Source organism: Sapajus apella, unplaced genomic scaffold (genome assembly GCF_009761245.1).
Source record: "Sapajus apella isolate SASKATOON/1434 unplaced genomic scaffold, GSC_monkey_1.0 scaffold53, whole genome shotgun sequence".
Classification (NCBI taxonomy): domain Eukaryota; kingdom Metazoa; phylum Chordata; class Mammalia; order Primates; family Cebidae; genus Sapajus; species Sapajus apella.
The window spans coordinates 15,257,298-15,276,248 of NW_022436993.1; the positions used below are offsets into that span (position 1 = coordinate 15,257,298).

Genomic DNA, 18,951 nt, shown 5'->3' on the forward strand with positions numbered 1-18,951 from the left:
ACTGTCTCAAAAAAAAAAAAAAAATGGTGACTAAGCCTGTTCCTCTCTCAGCACAGAGATTTCTTGGGAGTGTGAGTCAGGTGGAGGAATCCAGACCCCCGAATCCTCACCTGCAGAAGCCTAAAAGAATTTCCAGCTCCAGCTTCCAGACAAGGCCTACACAGGGCCTCGGGAGAAGGGAGACGGGAGTCACAGCTCTGACGGCTCAATAATAAACTGATAAGGACTCTTCACACTATCACATGAGGGTCCCCCTGGCAGCACTCCCTGGACCAGTGGCTGGTGGTGGACCTCCCCCAGAGGAGGTTCAAAGCCAGTTCTGGAAATGTCTGTTCCATCTCAGTCAGCACAGCCTTCCAGAAGCCTCTTCACACAGCTCTAGGTTCAAATCCCGGCCCTGTGAGTTATTCTTTTAGTCATGTGACCCGAGGCCAGTCTGTTCTCCTCATCTGTCAAATAGTACTTAAGCCACAGGAATGCTGACGGGGTAAAGGACCCATCAAGTCTCTAAGGAAGTACCAGTGCCAAGCAGAAACCCAAACACCATAGCCATGTTATTCATTCATTCATTCATCCATTCATTTAGAGTCTCCTTCTGTTGCCCAGACTGCAGTGCAGTGGTATGATGTCAGCTGATTGCAACCTTCCACCTCCCAGGTTCAAGCGATTCTCCTGCCTCAGCCTCAGGAGTAGCCGGGACTTCAGAAGCCTACCACCACACCTAGCTGACTTCTGTATTTTTAGTAGAGACATGGTTTCACTGTGTTGGCCAGGCTGGTCTCGAGCTCCTGGCCTCAAGTGATCCGCCTACCTCGGCCTTCCAAAGTGCTGAAATTACAGGCGTGTGCCACCGTGCCCAGCTGCATGCTGTGATTTTGGAGAAATCGGCATACAGACCAAAAGACATAAAACTGCAAAGGGGCACAATCTACACGGGTAAAAAATGAAAATCGCCAGCCGGGCACAGTAGCTCACACCTATAATCCCAGCACTTTGGGAGGCTGAGGCAGGCAGATCACGAGGTCAAGAGATCGAGACCATCCTGGCTGACATGGTGAAACCCCGTCTGTAATAAAAAAATAAAAAAACATTAGCCAGGTGTGGTGATGTGCACTTACAGTCCCAGCTACTTGGGAGCCTGAGGTGGAAGAATCACTTGAACCGGGAGGTTGAGGTTGCAGTGAGCCGAGATTGCACCACTGCACTCCAGCCTGAGGCTTCGTCTCAAAAAAAAAGAAAATCGCCAAATACACGCTGCTTCTCATAAATAACGTCAAGACCACAATAAGCCATGTTTGAGGGGGAAATACCAACAAGGAAGTACTAGAGTAATGGCATTCAGCAGGATACCTCAGGACACAGCCCACCCAGGATACCCAACGAATGGAAGGACAGAAGAAGCCAAATGTCATTTATGTTCAGCTTTGGGCCATTACTGGCCAGGAGTCTTTTTTGGAGTAGCCGCAACACTAAAGCAGGATCCTAATGGCAGTTCCCTGACAACTCACCCTTTCCCAAGCACAGCAAGGCGGTATCCAAGGAAAAAGTCCTGTAAACAGGCAAGGGGGAGACAGGGCAAAGCCCCATGGATTAGACACTCACTGCATCTAATCCATGCACACAGTGAGCAACCCTCACATAGAAGGCGGAGATGATTTACAGAGATGAAATCCAGAGGAAGAAAGTGGAGGGGGAATGTTTTCAAGAATTTATCAGCAACAAAAACATTTAGAAAAGCAGGCTCTCTAAACCACTGTGAAGACAATTCCGTTACTGGGGATTTTTAAAACAGAACCAAATAAACTCACCATCCATTACTCAGTGTGCAAGGTATTTTGGAAAATCACGTGAAAGAGATCACATGCAAAAAAGTGTCCCCTGCTCTCAAGAAGCTTTGGGCTGCATCAGAGGAGATTCTCCCCAAAGCAAAACACATCAGACACAGTGAGTGGCTCACACCAATAACCTCGGCACTTTGGGAGGCCAAGGTGGGAGGATCAATTGAGGCCAGGAGTTCGAGACCAGCCTGGGCAACATTGTGAGAGTCCCCATCTCCACAAAAATATTTCTAAAAATAGAAAAACATAGGACAATTGACTCTCAAGAGTATGAGCTGAAGACTGAAAGAATAAAGGCAGAAAGGGCCAGGCACAGTGGCTAACGCCTGTAATCCCAGCACTTTGGGAGGTCGAGGCGGGCAGATCACCTGAGGTCAGGAGTGACAGACCAGCCTGACCAACGTGGAGAAAGCCCATCTCTACTAAAAATACAAAATTAGCCAGGCATGGTGGCGCATGCCTGTAATCCCAGCTACTCAGGAGACTGAGGCAGAAGAATTGCTTGAACCCAGGAGGCAGAGGTTACAGTGAGCCAAGATCGTGCCATTGTACTCCAGCCTGGGTGAAAGAACAGGACTCCATCTCAAAATATGATAACGATAAAAAAAAATAAAATGGTGGTGACAACAGTATCTATTTTATTGAATGGCTGTGCAGATGTAGTGTGAAAATTCATGTGAAATACAGCCATGCGTCACTTAACGGGTTTGGGTATGTCCTGAAAACGCATTCTTTAGGAGATTTTGTCATGGCGCAAACATCACAGTGTGCATTTACACGAACTTAGGTATGGCGTACCACACACCTAGGCTAAATGATACAGCTACTGCTCCTAGACAGCCAACCTGTACAGCATGTGACGGCACTGGATACCACAGGCAACTATAACACCACAATAAGTAGTTGTGTATCTAAACATACCAAGTCATGGAAACGGTACAGAAAAAATGCAGTATAGGCCGGGCACGGTGGCACACACCTGTAATCCCAGCACTTTGGGGGGCCGAGGTGGGCAGATCATGAGGTCAAGAGATCATGACCCATCCTGGCCAACATGGTGAAACCCCGTCTCTACTAAAAATACAAAAATCAGCTGGGTGTGGCAGCACATGCCTGCAATCCCAGCTACTCGGGAGGCTAAGGTAGGAGAATTGCTTGAACTGCGGAGGTTGCAGTGAGCCAAGATCGCACCACTGCACTCCAGCCAGATGATAGAACCAGACTCTGTCTCAAAAGAAAAAAAAAAAGAAAGCACACACATACACAATGTAAAAGATTTTTTAGGCCAGGTGCAGTAGTTCACGCCTGTAATCCCAGGACTTTGGGAGGCCGAGGCAGGTGGATCACCTGAGGTCAGAGTTCCAGACCAGCATGGCCAACATGGTGAAACCCCATCTCTACTAAAAATATAAAAATTAGCCGGGCATGGTGGTGCACACCTGTAATCCCAGCTACTTGGGAGGCTGAGGCAGAGGTCACAGTGAGCCATGATCACACCACTGCACTCCAGCCTGGCACCACAGTGAGACTCCACCTCAAAAAACGAAAACAAAAAACACAAACACAGACATTAGCCTAGATCGACACAGGATTGGGATCATCAGTATCATCACCTTCCACCTCCACATCTTGTCGTCCCACTGGAAGGTCCTCAGGGGAAGGATCACGCATGGAGCTGCCATCTTCTACGATAACAATGATAACAAAACAGTGTAAAACAGTTTTTAGGCCAGGTGCCTAAAAATCCGGATACCTCCTGGAGGACCTGCCTGAGGCTGTTCTACCGTTGACTGTTTTTATCTAAATAAGTAGAGGGAGTATACTCTAAAGCAACAATAAAAAGTACAGCATAGCAAATACATAAACCAGTAACACAGTCTGTACCTTATAACACGGAATGATCAAGCATTAGGTACCGCACATAACTGTCTGTGCTGGGCTTTATGCAACTGGCAGTGCAGTCGGTGTGTTGACCGCAGCATCACCACAAATGTGAGTAACGCACGACGTCACACATCACGACAGCGAAAACGAGGCAACAGGAATGTCTCAGCTCCATTATAATCATCCCGGGGCGCCACCGTCACACATGCAGTCCATGTATCACTGACCATGTTTCAGGTGGCAGTTGCCACAGTATCTAACATCTGGTAAATGCTCAGTAAATGTCTGCTATTATGACTATTAAATAATACTAATAAATAATAGAATTCATAATCTTACATTTAATATATTAATAACATAATGCTTATTTTTTTTAGACGAAGTCTTACTCTGTTGCCCAGACTGGAGTGCAGTGGCATGATCTCAGCTCACTGCAATCTCCTCCTCCTGGGTTCAAGCCATGCCCCTGCCTCCACCTCCTAAGTAGCTGGGATTACAGGCACGCGCCACCATGCTCAGCTAATTTTTGTATTTTTAGTAGAGACAGAGTTTCACCATATTGGCCAAGCTGGTCTTGAACTCCTGACCCCAAGTGATATAACCGCCTCAGCCTCCCAAAATGCTGGAATTACAAGCATGAGCCACCATGCCTGACCAACCACACCCAGCCAATACATAGTTTGAATAATGCTATTTAAATATATTATTAAAATTACATATTCCTTTATCTTACAGAAGCCAGCGTCCTATTTGGCACACAGCAGCTCATTATATACTCATTGAGCAATGCTACGTAATCTCTGACTTCTGGAACTTTCTTAGGCAACAGCCTAGCTCACTGTCCCTGAGCCCCAGTCCCAATGAGGTAACCTTCTACCACTTCACAGTCACACTGAACTGGAATTACATGTTTTACTGTCTCCCTAAAAAGATCCCTCAGGACAAGAACCATGTTTTGTTTACCAGCACTTCCTGAGTGCCTGGCATGGAGGGGACTCAACCCATCATATCTGATGGTTTTGGTTTTGCTTTGTTTTGTTTTAAAGCTGTGGGATCTGTCTCTCAATTCTCCAATGTCTTGGCTGGGTGCAGTGGCTCAAGCCTGTAATTCCAGAACTTTAAGAAGCCAAGGCGGACTTTACCTCACTTGAGGTCAGGAGTTCAAGACCATCCTGGCGAACATGGTGAAACTTCCTCTCTACTAAAAATAAAAACTTAGCCTGGCATGGTGGCACGCACCTGTAATCCCCACTACTCGGGAGCCTGAGGCAGGAGAATCACTTGAACCTAGAAGGTGGAGGCTGCAGTGAGCTGAGCTCACGTCACTGCACTCCAGCCTGGGTGACAGTGAAACTCCATCTCAAAAAAAAAAAAAGAGAATTCCTATGAAGGGACAGCCACCAGTGACAGCAGGAGGAGGGGTCAATGTCCTAAAGAGGCCACTGTGACCACTCCGCCTTTTATGACACTACCTAGGAGTCTAATCAGCCAAGGCAGGGTCACCACATAAAGCACCTAAGCCACCTGCACAACAGACATGGCGGCAAGATCAGTGCCCCCAACAGGAAGACAAATCCCATTCTTCTTCCCATGAGCTTCCACACAGACCATAAGAATCACCACGATCAGGCTGAACGTGGCAGCTCACTCCTGTAATCCCAGCACTTTGGGAGGCCAAGGCAGGAGGACAGCTTGAAGCCAGGAGTTCCAAGCCAGCCTGGACAACAAAGAGAGAACCCATCTCTACAAAAAATAATAACAATTAAAAAACAGTAGCCATGCAAGGTGGTGTACACCTACAGTCCCAGCTACTAGGGAGGCTAAGGCGGGAGGATGGCTTGATCACCTAGGAAGGCAAGGCTGCAATGAGCTACCACCACACCACTGTGGTCCAGCCTGCGTGACACAGCAAGATCTAGTCTCAAAAATAAAAAAAGAATCACAGAGCTCACAGAGACAGAACATACTAGTCTCTCAGCATTTCTCACAGTGAGCCTTCAAAACTGTTCACTGAATGAACAAACGAACAGGCGAATGAATGAATGCTATGACTCTGGCTGACTTTACCCACCTCTGACCTCCTCTTTGGCACAATCAACATGACTGCCACCCTTTAATTCTAGTCCAACCCTTTTTGATTTCAAGTTCTCTCTCCCATCTCCTTCTCCAGGCTCACTCTTACAAAAGATAAATTCCTTCACAATGATGTATACATTGCTAGGAGTGCCTAATATTTTATACTTCAGAAAATGCTGTAGGCCAAAGGAATGAATGGTATTCCTGAAGGCATCACAGAGAGGGCCTTCCACGGAAGTTAACACATGACGGGGTGTAACACCTACCTGCCTAAAAAATCAATGCCCTTTCATTTTAGCACCTGTAATCTGTAACATGTGTTATAATCCATTTTTTTTTTTTTTTTGAGGCAGGGTCTTACTCTGCCGCTCAGGCTGGAATGCAGTGGCGTGATTTGGGCCTCCCAAAGTGCTAAGATTACAGGCATGAGCCACTGTGCCCAACCTGTAATCATTATTATTCTTGTTATCGCAACAAAACCTCACAGCAAGCTAGATCCGCCCGCCTTGGCCTCCTAAAGCGCTGGGATTACAGGTGTGACCCACTGCGCCTAGCCAAACTTTTTTTTAATAGGACCTTGCTGTTTCACCCAAGCTAGAATAGAGTTGTGCCATCACGGCTCACTATAGCCTGGAACTGTGCCATCTCCCAGGAGCCCGAAACTCTTGGGCTCAAGTGACCCTCCTGCTTCAGCCTCCCAAGTAGCTGGGAGTATAGGCATGAACCACTGTGCCTGGCCAACCAACTTTTACTTTATTTTATTTTATGTTATTATTTTGAGACGGAGTCTTGCTCTGTCACCCAGGCTGGAGTGCAGTAGTGTGATCTCGGCTCACTACAACCTCCAACTCCCAGGCTCAAGCAATTCTCCTACCTCAGCCTCTGAGTAGCTGGGATTACAGGCATCTGTGACCATGCCTAGCTAATTTTTGTATTTTCAAGTAGAGACAGTTTCACCATGTTGGCCAGGCTGGTCTCGAACTCCTGACCTCCAGTGATCTGCTTGCCCTGGATTCCCAGGTAGCTAGGATTACAGATGTGAGCCGCCATACCCAGACACAAACATGTATTAAACACAAAGGTATGCCACCCGAACGAGGCGCTGCCTGTGTGTGAGGCCGGCTCTGCTGGGGCCTGGGAAAGACCCTACATAGCCACAGTACAGGATAATCCTAAGTCAGGTCTTTGCAGAGACCCTGTGGGGATCGGAGGCACCTGTTCTCTGCTTTCTGCTCCTGAATTGGTTCCCTGTCACCTACTTAGGGACACACGGCCTGGATCCCCCGCGGGCGGGGGGAAGGCAAGCAGAGGAGGAGGGGCACCAACTGCCCACAGCTCCTACTTCTCAGGAGCCAGACACATCCTGAAGAGAGACACAATGGCTAAGACCACCCAACCTCCAGCGCCGACTGTGTCTTCTCTGGTAACCAGCCCTCAGTTGGTCCTCTGTCATGACACCTCCTAATGACCACAGTGCAGGTCCTCATCCATAACACAACAGGAAGATGATCTGGCCAAAGCCCGAGGCCTGGAGGTGACGGAGATTGAGTGGGACCCGGGCAGTTCACACCATCTCAATGCACCTGTTTCACAGCCCGCAAAATGAGAGAGCTAGTCTAGCTGATCATCTAAGTTACAAAGACCTCACTTCATTTTTTTTTTTTTTTTTTTTTTTTTGAGACAGAGACTCGCTCTGTCACCCAAGCTGCAGCAATCTTGGCTCACTGCAACCTCCACCTCCTGGGTTCAAGCAATCCTCCTGCCTCAGCCTACCAACTAGCTGGGATTCCAGGCACCCGCCACCATGCCCTGCTAATTTTTGTATTTTTTAGTAGAGACGAAGTTTCACCATGTTGGCCAGGCTGGTCTCGAACTCCTAACCTCGAGTGATCTGCCTGCCTCAACCTCCCAAATTCTGGGATTACAATCATAAGCCACCATGCCCAGCCCCGAATACCTCATCTTCTAAGCCAAGGAGTCCCCAGCCCCCAGGTCATGAACCAGTACCAGTCTGTGGCCTGTTAGGAACTGGCCCGCAGAACAGGAGGTGAACAGCTGGCAACCAAGCAAAGCTTCATCTGTAGATGCCCCCATCACCCGCATTACTGCCTGAGCTCCGCCTTCTGTCCAATCAGCAGTGGCATTAGATTCTCATCAGAACACAAGCCCTACTGTGAACTGCGCCTGCAGGGGATCTAGGTGGCCTGCTCCTTATGAGAATCTAATGCCGGATGATCCATCACTGTCTACCGCCACCCCCAGGCGGGACTGTCCGGTTGCTGGAAAACAAGCTCGGGGCTCCCACTGACTCCACATTATGTCGAGTTGTAGAATTATTTCATTAGATATTACAATGTAATAATACTAGAAATAAAGTGCACAGCAAACACAATGCGCTTGAATCATGCCGAAACCACCCCCCTCCCCCGGTCCATCGAAAACTGTCTTCCTCGAAACTGGTCCCTGGTCCCTGAGAACCGCTGTTCTAACCTTGAGAACTTCCAAAGACTGCGTTCTGAAGATGGGCTGCCTTCAAGGTTTGGGGCATCTGCAGCTTAGCGGAAGGCAGGACTGTGCGCGTAACAGTATTTATTTTATGTCATGAAGCAAATGAGAAGCTGGCTTCCTGTGTCTTACCCTAAGCAGGGAGCGTCAGCCACACTTGGATATGAGTATTTTTTATCTCCTTTTTCTCACAAGTATAATTAGCTCGCTGGAAGTGCGTGGAGTCGGGTCTCATCTTGGCGGCAGGAACCGTCCCACTGCTGATTCTGGGGATGTGTTTAGAAGTGGTCATGAGGACAGATAGACGGTGACCGTGAGAAGATGCCAAGCAATGTCATCACCACCACCATCACTGCCAAGCTACACAAAATACTGACACACTACACGTTTGACACCCACAGAGCTCACAAAGACTATAGCTTACAGGAGTCAAAGCCACCCCTATATCTACAGCCAATTCTCAACAGGTGCAGAGTGATTCAGGCACACCACCTGCTAATATACTGAAAGACCTCGAGTTAGTACAGAACCACAGCCCAAACCCCGCAGGTCCAATCGCACTACTGATCTCTGGGGTTTCTCCCAAGATCTACCCCCAGTGCCCCAGAAGGACTCAATGCCCAGGATCCACCCAGCCAACGACTAACTCTTTTTTATTCTTTTTTAAGACAGAGTCTCACTCTGTCACCCAGGCTGGAGTACAGTCACGCAATCTCAGCTTACTGCAACCCCGGCCTCCTGGGTTCAAGAAATTCTCCCGCCTCAGACTCCCGAGTAGCTGGGATTACAGGCATGCGCTACCAGGCATGGCTAATTTTTTCGTATTTTCAGTAGAGATAGGGTTTCACTATGTTGGTGAGGCTGGTCTCAAACTCCTGGCCTCAAGTCATCTGCCCACTTTGGCCTCCCAACGGGTTGAGATTACAGGCACGAGCCACCACACCTGGCCTAACTGCTGATTCTTACTGTCTTCTTTCCGTTTTTCTATATTTTTCAAATTCTCTACAAGGATAACATGTTGCTGTTCTAATTTTCTTCTAAATTTTTCTTAAGGCACCAATGGCTTAAAAACCAAAAATGAAAACAATGTAACAACACTCAAATAGAGCCAGAGAAAACAGACTATGAAACTTTGGGGTTTGTGTTGATAACTTTCAGATTCAAGGTCAACATCTGAGCCAACTTCCACAGGAAGCCTGCCCAAAAGATAACAGCTAGGTTTCAAGAGGTGAATGTGACACTGACGGTGAGGAAAAGGAAATTTTTTTTTTTCTTTTCTTTGAGACAGACACTGGCTCTGTTGCCCAGACTGGAGTGCAGCGGCACAATCTTGACTCACTGCAACCTCCGGCTCCCAGGTTCCAGCAATTCTCCCACCTCAGCCTCCCGAATAGCTGGGACTACAGGCATGCGCCACCACGCCTGGCTAATTTTTTATATTTTTAGCAGAGACGGGGTTTCACCATGTTGGCCAGGCTGGTCTCGAACTCCTGACTTCAAGTGATCCGCCTACCTCAGCCTCCCAAAGTGCTAGAATTACAGGCATGAACCACTATGCTCGGCCGAGAAGGAAGCATCTTTAAAGCTATAATCTTCGTAACATCATAATTCCTCCTATGTCTATTAACCTTAGGCCTTTACTATAATATATGCCAAGCATCACACATTCCTTATCTCATTTGGGACTTATAAAAAGTTCTAGAAGGTAAGCAAGTATCATTAACCTCATCTGACACACAAGGTCATCAAGACTCGGAGAGGATGGGCCGGGTGCAGTGGCTCACGCCTGTAATCCCAGCACTTTGGGAGGCTGAGGTGAATCAATGATTTGATGTCAGGAGTTCAAGAATAGCCTGGCCAACATAGTGAAACCCCATCTCTACTGAAAATACAAAAGCAGCCAGGTGTGACGGCGTATATCTGTAATCCCAGCTACTCAGGAGGCTGAGGCAGGAGAATCCCTTGAACCTGGGAGGCAGAGGGTGCAGTGAGTCATGATAGTGCCACTGCACTCCAGCCTGGGTGACAGAGCAAGACTCGGTCTAAAAAAATAATAATTATAAAAAATTTAAAAAGACTCACCTAGGATAAAACCAAGATTCCACAGCTTTTGTTTTTTGTTTTGAGACAGAGTTTCGCTCTTGTTGCCCAGGCTGTAGTGCAATGACGTGATCTCGGTTCACTCCAATCTCCGCCTCCCAGGTGCAAGTGATTCTCCTGCTTTAGCCTCCCGGGTAGCTGGGATCACAGGTGTGCGCCACCACACCTGGCTAATTTTTGTATTTTCAGTAGAGATGGGATATCACCATGTTGGCCAGGCTGGTCTCGAACTCCTGACCTCAGATTATCCACACGCCTCAGCCTCCCAAAGTGCTGGTATTATAGGCATGAGCCACCATGCCTGGCCAATTCCACAGTTGTTAAATGGCAGAGCTGGGACTCAAGCCCAGACCTCCTGACCTCCGCTTCCTTCAGTGGGATGCCACAGCCACCTCCCAGCAACTCCTAAGAGCCTACCTAAGTCGGGAATTTTGCAAGTAGGTTGTTAAATCATAGGGAGCCTCAAATCCTACCAGATGGGAGTATTTACAGCATGGAAATCAGCAAATGCTACAAATCAGGACTTCCCTCCCACCAAGACCAGTTTATTAACACACAGCTGACTCCAATGGCTCCTTCCCATACCATAACACATGCATGCACAGAGCGTGAGGTTTGGCTTTCTTTAAAATATCAGTCAGATGGCCGGGCGCGGTGGCTCAAGCCTGTAATCCCAGCACTTTGGGAGGCCGAGGCGGGTGGATCACGAGGTCAAGAGATCGAGACCATCCTGGTCAACATGGTGAAACCCCGTCTCTACTAAAAATACAAAACATTAGCTAGGCATGGTGGCGCGTGCCTGTAATCCCAGCTACTCAGGAGGTTGAGGCAGGAGAATTGCCTGAACCCAGGCAGGAGGTTACGGTGAGCCGAGATCGCACCATTTCACTCCAGCCTGGGTAACAAGAGTGACACTCCGTCTCAAAAAAAAAAAAATCATTCAGACTTCTCTATCCATTGACTCCACTAACCAGCTTGTTAGCAGCCTGATAAAGAATGATGGCCGGGCGCGGTGGCTCACACCTGTAATACGAGCACTTTGGGAGGCTGAGGTGGGTAGATCACCTGAGGTCGGGAGTTCAAGAACAGCCTGACCAACATGGTGAAACCCCGTTTCTACTAAAAATGCAAAAAAATTAGCCAGGTGTGATGACGCATGCCTGTAATCCCAGCTACCCGGGAGACTGAGGCAAGAGAATCACTTGAACCCAGAAGATGGAGGTTGCAGTGAGCTGAGATCGCGCCACTGCATTCCAGCCTGAGCAACAGAGCGAGACTCCATCTCAAAAAAAAAAAAAAAAAGAGAGAATGAGCACCAGAGTCAGGAGACTTCTAACCTTCCACATGCTCCTTAGCAACCTCTTCACCTGAGTCATTTTACCCCCTGACCCTCCATGTCCTTATCTGTTAAATGAGGTCAGTAACTGCTGCTCACTCACTAAGAGTCAGAAGGAATCATGGATGCCAAAACCACATTGCAAACTGCAAAACATCAAGCAGCTGTGGAAAACAGTATGGCAGTTCCTCAAAAAATGAAATCAGAATGACCATCCAATCCAGCAATTAATTCCACTTCTGGCTATATACCCAAAAGAACAGGAGGCAGGCACTCAGACAGCTGCACACCATGTTCACAGCAGCACAATTCACCAAGAGGTGGAAGCAACCTGTGTCCATCAACACACAAATGAATAAACAAAAATTAGCCGGGTATGGTGACACACACCGTGATCCCAGCTACTGGGGAGGCTGAGACAGGGGAATCGCTTGAACCCGGTAGGTGGAGGCTCCAGTGAGCCGAGATCGTGACACTGCACTCCAGCCTGGGCAACAGAGCGAAACTGTCTCAAAGAAAAATACTTAGGGAAAAAAAATTGTGTCTGTACTGAACACATACAGCCTTTTTGCCAGTATTCTCCAAAGAATACAGAGTAACAACTATGTACATAACATTTACATTATATTGGGTATTACGAGTAATCTAGAGATGATTTAAAGTACAGGAGAGAGGAAGCCAAGGAAGGCAGATCACCAGAGGTCAGGAGTTCGAGACCAGCCTGGCCAAGGTGGCGAAACCCCATCTGTGCTAAAAATATAAAAATTGGCCAGACACGGTGGTGGGCGCCTGTAATCCCAGCTACTTGGGAGGCTGAGGCAGAAGAATTACTTAAACCTAGGAGCCAGAAGTTGCAGTGAGTCAAGATCGCACCACTGCACTCCAGCCTGGCAACAGAATGAGCCTCCTTCTCAAAAAAAAAAAAAAAAAAAAGTCAAATATGAAGTCTTGTTATTATATCAAATACTACATCCATTTGCCAAAGAAGCGGAATGGGCCACAGAAAGCCAACACTGTCCATCACGACTAGGGCCCCAAACTCCGTTTTTACTGACCATGCTAACACACACCAAAAAATCCAAGGAGCATAATTCTTGTTCGTTATTGCCAAATGCTGGCTGTCCCCAATTCATATGCAAAGTACGTTCCAAGACGCCACTGAAAGCTTGTGGTTATTGCTGTTGTTGCTGTCTGAGGCACATGTTCTAACAGAGTGGAATTTTTCATGGTGACCTGGATCCTATTCCAACCTAAAGATGCCCTGGTGTCCACGGCAGAGCTGTTACGGTCTCTGAACTCCCGCCCTGGCCCTGGAGGAAGAAGGAAAGATGGGAGAGGAAGCAACACATCAGCCTCCCTTTCCAGAGCCCAGGACATTTTAGGGCCCAATTTTGCAACAGTTGATGTAGGTTGGTTTGAGGGTCCTTTTCCCAGAGCCCCAGCGCATCATTCCCACCTGGCCTCACTTAGCCCTCAATTCCTCACTTTGCCACCGATTTAAGCCTCCCAGGAATGAAAGTACTTCTTCTGGCCGGGCGCAGTGGCTCGCGCCTGTAATCCTAGCACTTTGGGAGGCCGAGGTGGGTGGATCACCTGAGGTCAGGAGTTCAAGACCAGCCTGGCCATCATGGTGAAACCCCATCTTTAAAAAAAAAAGGAAAGTACTTCTTCTCCCTTCTGCCTCCCATTCAAATGCTAATTAAGTCTTGAGAAAAAGCTCTTTCCTTAAAATCACTTACATCGTAAATGACTGGCAGCCTCTCAACCTATTTTGAGGTATTTATATCTTGTCAAGTTTTAAGGCAAATTTGAAGCAGTCTTTTTTCAAGGTTAAGGAAGTATCAGCCCATAAATGGGAGGTCACTTGGGGGCCAGGGACACTGGCCTGCCCCCCGCTCCATGATACCTCCTGGCTTTGTACGACTTCTCTTTCCCCATCCACACATTTTCCAAAGCTGCACGGGTTTAGGGTTTTTCTTTTTCACAACACTTTGGGCCTGTACGAGGGGACATGGCTGTGTTAGGGAGGCAGGCGGGACTGTCACTTGAACATCAGAAACCGTCTGAGGTTTTATTTAATACAATACCTTTAGGATTCCATTTACGACACCAAATCCAATTTATTGTAAAACCAATTTCAGTGATCTGTGTTGTGGTCATGAAAGACAGAGAAAGGTCCTCTCAACAACTAGAAATATTGACTACTTTCAGTTGGAGGAGCTTTTTCTTCCTCTGCTCAGCCTGTGATAGAGGCACCAATAAATCATGATCCTGGATGTTGTGTGGCTGCCAAAGGAACTGAAATGGACAGGTCAGGAGAAGGAATCATGCCTGATTGGAAAATTCACTCCCCACGTGTTATGCTAACATCCTGTGACCTGGGACATTGAAAGCTTTTGAGATCTTCTCCCACCTCCCATGCAAAAATCCCGCAGAAGGATATTTTAAATAAATACATGTTCTTACGTGGTATATACATAGGCATGCTGCCATTTTTAAATACTCTAGCATTAAAATAAATTCAGTACCTATAGGTTTTAAACTACGCAACTCCATGATGGTTAGACACTGTAAGGAAGTTACTTGAGTCCTCAAATCAACACAAGTTTCAGTAAGAAACAAAGCAGAAAGACTGAAGCAGCTTCCCGCGAAAAAAAGAATGTCGGATCACAGGAAAGCCACCGTCTGCCTGCGGACCTCCGCGCAGGGAGAAGGGACTCTTGCCCAGGCTGATGGAGAGGGGGACAGATGTTTTAAAACCAGCTAAGGGTGCAGGGAGAGGTGCAGAGAAAAAAACGTGGAGGAGCTACCCAGAGGCAGGGCTGAGCCTGGGACACACAGCTAACTAGGTCACTCCAGCGCCGAAGCAGGGCCAGAGGACGTTTCAGGCAGAGTCTTTTGCTTAATGCTAGCATTACATGAACTAATCACCCCTGTTGGGAGCAAATGTTGAATGGCTCAGCGTGCCTTCCAAATCTGTGCAAATGGCCTCTGAAGAGCAGGGACAAATGGGAGAGAGCGGGCATTTACTGTGCACACACCCACGTGACGCGCGCTGCTCTCAGCAGTTCGCACGCACCCTGGTTTCATCTTCACCGCAAGCCTCACATTAGGTCCGAGTGTTATCCTGTTTTACAGTCGAGGACGTGAGGCTCAGAATGGTAAAATAATTGGCTCAAAGCCGTACAGCTAGGAAGCTGTGGACCCAGGATTTCCACCCAGATCCATGTAATCTTCAAGTCTATTTTCTTAGCTACTCACTGTACCAGGAAAAACACCTGCGGACTTCTCTTCCCTGGCTGACTGAAGAACTTCTTTTTTTTCTTTTTTTTTTTTTTTTTTTTTTTTTTTTTTGAGACGGAGTTTCACTCATGTTACCCAGGCTGGAGTGCAATGGCGCGATCTCGGCTCACCGCAACCTCCGCCTCCTGGGTTCAGGCAATTCTCCTGCCTCAGCCTCCTGAGTAGCTGGGATTACAGGCACACACCACCATGCCCAGCTAATTTTTTGTATTTTTAGTAGAGACGGAGTTTCACCATGTTGACCAGGATGGTCTCGATCTCTTGACCTCGTGATCCACCCGCCTCTGCCTCCCAAAGTGCTGGGATTACAGGCTTGAGCCACCGCGCCCGGCCATCAGTTTCTTAAATGAGTTTCGGGGAAGGCTAAATATGCGCCATCATGCCTATTTGCAACAAGAGCTTCCAAAAATCAATTTCCAACAGATACTGACATGTTCTTCCCCACCAGAACTGGCCCCAAATGTCCAAGGGAAGTCAACTTTGGCAACTGGAGGCAACAGCTTAATGACAGTTACCATATATTCAATCCCAGTTATGTGCCAGGTACCTCACACATGTCACTGAATCCTTACAACAATCCCACTAGGCAGCAACTCCTGTCTCCCTCTTAAACTGAGAGATTAAGGAATCTACCCAGACGCATTCAGCTATGAATGCCTGTACCAGAACGATCTTTCAATCATGTTACATTGCCTCCCCTACCTGGCCTCAGCAAATACACGCTATGAAGGGCTCACCCTCAAGGTTCAGTGCTAATCAGGAGACAGAATCCCCCTTTTTTTTTTTTTTGAGACAGTCTCACTCTGTCGCCCAGGCTGGAGTGCAGTGGTACAATCTCAGCTCACTGCAACCTCCACCTCCCAGGTTCAAGTGTTTCTCATGTCTCAGCCTCCCGAGTAGCTGGGATTAGAGGCATGCACCACATGCCAGCTAATTTTTGAGTTTTTAGTGGAGACAGTTTTACCATATTGGCCAGGCTGGTCTTGAACTCCTGAACTCAGGTGATCTACCTGCCTCAGCTTCCCAAAGTGCTGGGACTACAGGCATGAGTCACTGCACCTGGTCCCCCACTTTTTTCTCTTTCCTTCTGGGGACATGGTCTCTGTTACCCAGGCTGGAATGAACTGGTACCATCACAGCTCACTGCAGCCTCAACCTCCCAGTCGCAAGTGATCCTCCTGCTTTGGCCTCCCAAAGTGCTGGGATTACAGGTATGAGCCAGCACTCCAGGCTAGAAACTCTCCATTTCTAAGTCCTGCTGAAAGATTTGGAAAAACTGCACAAGACAAGGAGAACAGATAGCTGAAGGTATAAACTTGACCTATGGCATGTATTTGGAAGTTACCTTTGATCTAAATGGAGCCTGAATGATCAATACACTGCATAATAAGTGGGAAAAAAAAAAAAAAGAAAATCAAGGGAAATCTAATTAAAAAAAAAAAAAAACTAGCCCAAAGAAAAAGAGATCTCCCTTACCACAGAAGGCCAAAGGGGCATAGCGAACATGAACCGAGATCAGGCTGGAATCTTTCCCAAAGTCCATGTGTCCTCCTGGACTAAATAAGCATGGAACTGGCCACTTTGCATCAGGGAAATACCTTGGGTCCACTGACTCGGGCACCAGGCTTCACAGTGGCCACCTATAAGCAGATCATTAATTAAAGAAACGTAATGGCTGAGCGCAGTGGCTCATGCCTATCATCCCAGCACTTTGTGAGGCTAAGGGGAGCGGATCACTTGGCATGAGGAGTTTAAGACCAGCCTGGGCAACATGGTGAAACATCATCTCTACCAAAATTACAAAAATTAGCCTGGCATGGTGGCATGTGCCTATAATCTCACCTACTCGGGAGGCTGAGGCAGGAGAATCGCCTGAACCCCGGAGGCGGAGGTTGCAGTGAGCCAAGATCGCACCATCACACTCCAGGCTGGGTGACAGAGTGAGACTCTGTCTCATAAAAAAGAAAGAAATAAAAACATATCCCCAGTGGGCAAGTTGACCAGTAATGTGACAAATCGCCGCTGGACCAATGCCTAAGCCCTTCCAGAGGAGAGAGGAGGAGAGGCAGGAGGACAGAGATTGAAGGGGATTTAAGGAGATTTATTTGGGGAAAGGAAAGATTAAGGAGATTTACAGGGACCCAGCCAAAGAAAAACTCAACAAGTTAACCCCTGAAATCCTCCCCTGAGAGCACACAAATGTTCACCTGGCATCAGCCAAAACCAATTACTGTCCATTCAGTTGCCAAATTTGAACCAGAAATATGTACTTGAGACACAGTCGTCATTAGCTTCTCTGGGAACACGCTCCAACCAGAACTCCCATTCCCAAATCTCACTTTACTAATCAATAAGGACACTGAAGTTTGTTTTCTTTATTTTATTTATTAATTTTTTTTTAGAGCCAAAATCTCACTCTGTCACCCAGTCTAGAGTGCAATGGTGTGATCTCAGCTCACTGCAATCTCCGCCTCCAGGGTTCAAGCAATTCTCCTGCCTCAGCCTCCCGGGTAGCTGGGACTACAGGTGCACGGCACCATGCCTGGCTAATTTTTTGCATTTTTAGTAGAGACGGGGTTTCACCATGTTGGCCAGGCTGGTCTCAAACTCCTGACTTCAAATGATGGGCCCATCTCAGCCTCTCAAAATGCTGGCACTACAGGTGTGAGCCACAGCGCCCAGCCTGTTGTCATTTTTAATCAAGAAAAACTTTTAAAACAGGCATGGTGGCTCATGCCTGTAATCCCAGAACTTAGGAAGGCTGAGGCAGGCAGATCGCTTGACATCAGGAGTTCGAGACCAGCCTGGGCAACACAGTGTGACCCCCATCTCTACAAAAAATAAACAAAATTAGGCATGGTGGTGTGTGCCTGTAGTCACAGCTACTCAGGAGTCTGAGGTGGGAGGATTCAAATTCAAGGTGGCAGTAAGTTATGATGACACCACTACATTACAGCCTGGGTGACAGAGAGACCTGGTTTTAAATATGTATATATAAAACATCCAGTCAAAGAAAAGGAGTAGTCAGAGTTCTTGTGTTTATTGTATTTCCCACCGAAAATGTTTGGGCTTTAAATTGCCAAATCAAGTTGGACAGTTAGAGGTTAAAGGCCCACCTGTCAAAGTGATCCAGCTCTTTCTATTGATAATTCTAAAGGCACAAAACAGCACTTTTGCAGTGTCAAACAGCTCTTTCCGATGCTAACATTTCCGGCCTATCACAGGCATTTCCCACGGTGACAGAAGAGGAGGTACCTCAAAGTCCCTCCCAGAATTTCACCTTCAAATTCGGAAATCCCTCCGCAGGGGAGCCCAGAAGCCCAAGGCTGTGAGCTTGCCCCGTAAGCTGTTTCCAGAGCCTCCCAGGACATGGGCAGCCCCAAGGTGCAGACAGAGCAGGTGCTCTGAAAACCCTTGGGGAAACTGAACAAAACCACCAAATGAACACTTCTTCCAACCCCAGGTCCTTGGAGAATCTCACACCCCACATCCAGTCCACCAGCAATTCCTACCAGCTCCACCTTTAAAACACATCCAGAATCTGGCTGGGCGCGGTGGCTCACACCTGTAATCCCAGCACTTTGGGAGGCCGAGGCAGGCGGATCACGAGGTCAGGAGATCAAGACCATCCTGGCCAACATGGTGAAACCCCACCTCTACTAAAAATACAAAAAATAGCTGGGCGTGGTGGGGCACGCCTGTAATTCCAGCTACTCAGCAGGCTGAGGCAGCAGAATCACTTGAACCTGGGAGGCGGAGACTGCAGTGAACCAAGATCGTGCCACTGAACTCCAGCCTGGGTGACGGAGTGAGACTCCATCTCAAAAACAAAAGAAAAAAAAAACAAACACATCCAGAATCCAACCACTTCTCATCACCTCGATGGCTGCTTCCCAATTCTAAACACCA

General features: G+C 47.7%; 1 protein-coding gene and 1 long non-coding RNA gene across 4 annotated transcripts in view; both read right to left on the reverse strand.

The window, feature by feature from the left end:
* LOC116527182 overlaps positions 1–18,741 on the reverse strand; it is a 19,112-nt gene extending 371 nt beyond the window's left edge. The window contains exon 1 of the long non-coding RNA XR_004258418.1: positions 18,697–18,741. This is a non-coding gene — a long non-coding RNA (uncharacterized LOC116527182). The remainder of the gene's footprint in view (positions 1–18,696) is intronic.
* The window catches only part of CAMK1D (calcium/calmodulin dependent protein kinase ID), a 462,154-nt gene that overhangs the window by 436,162 nt on the left and 7,041 nt on the right, over positions 1–18,951 (reverse strand). The window lies entirely within an intron of this gene.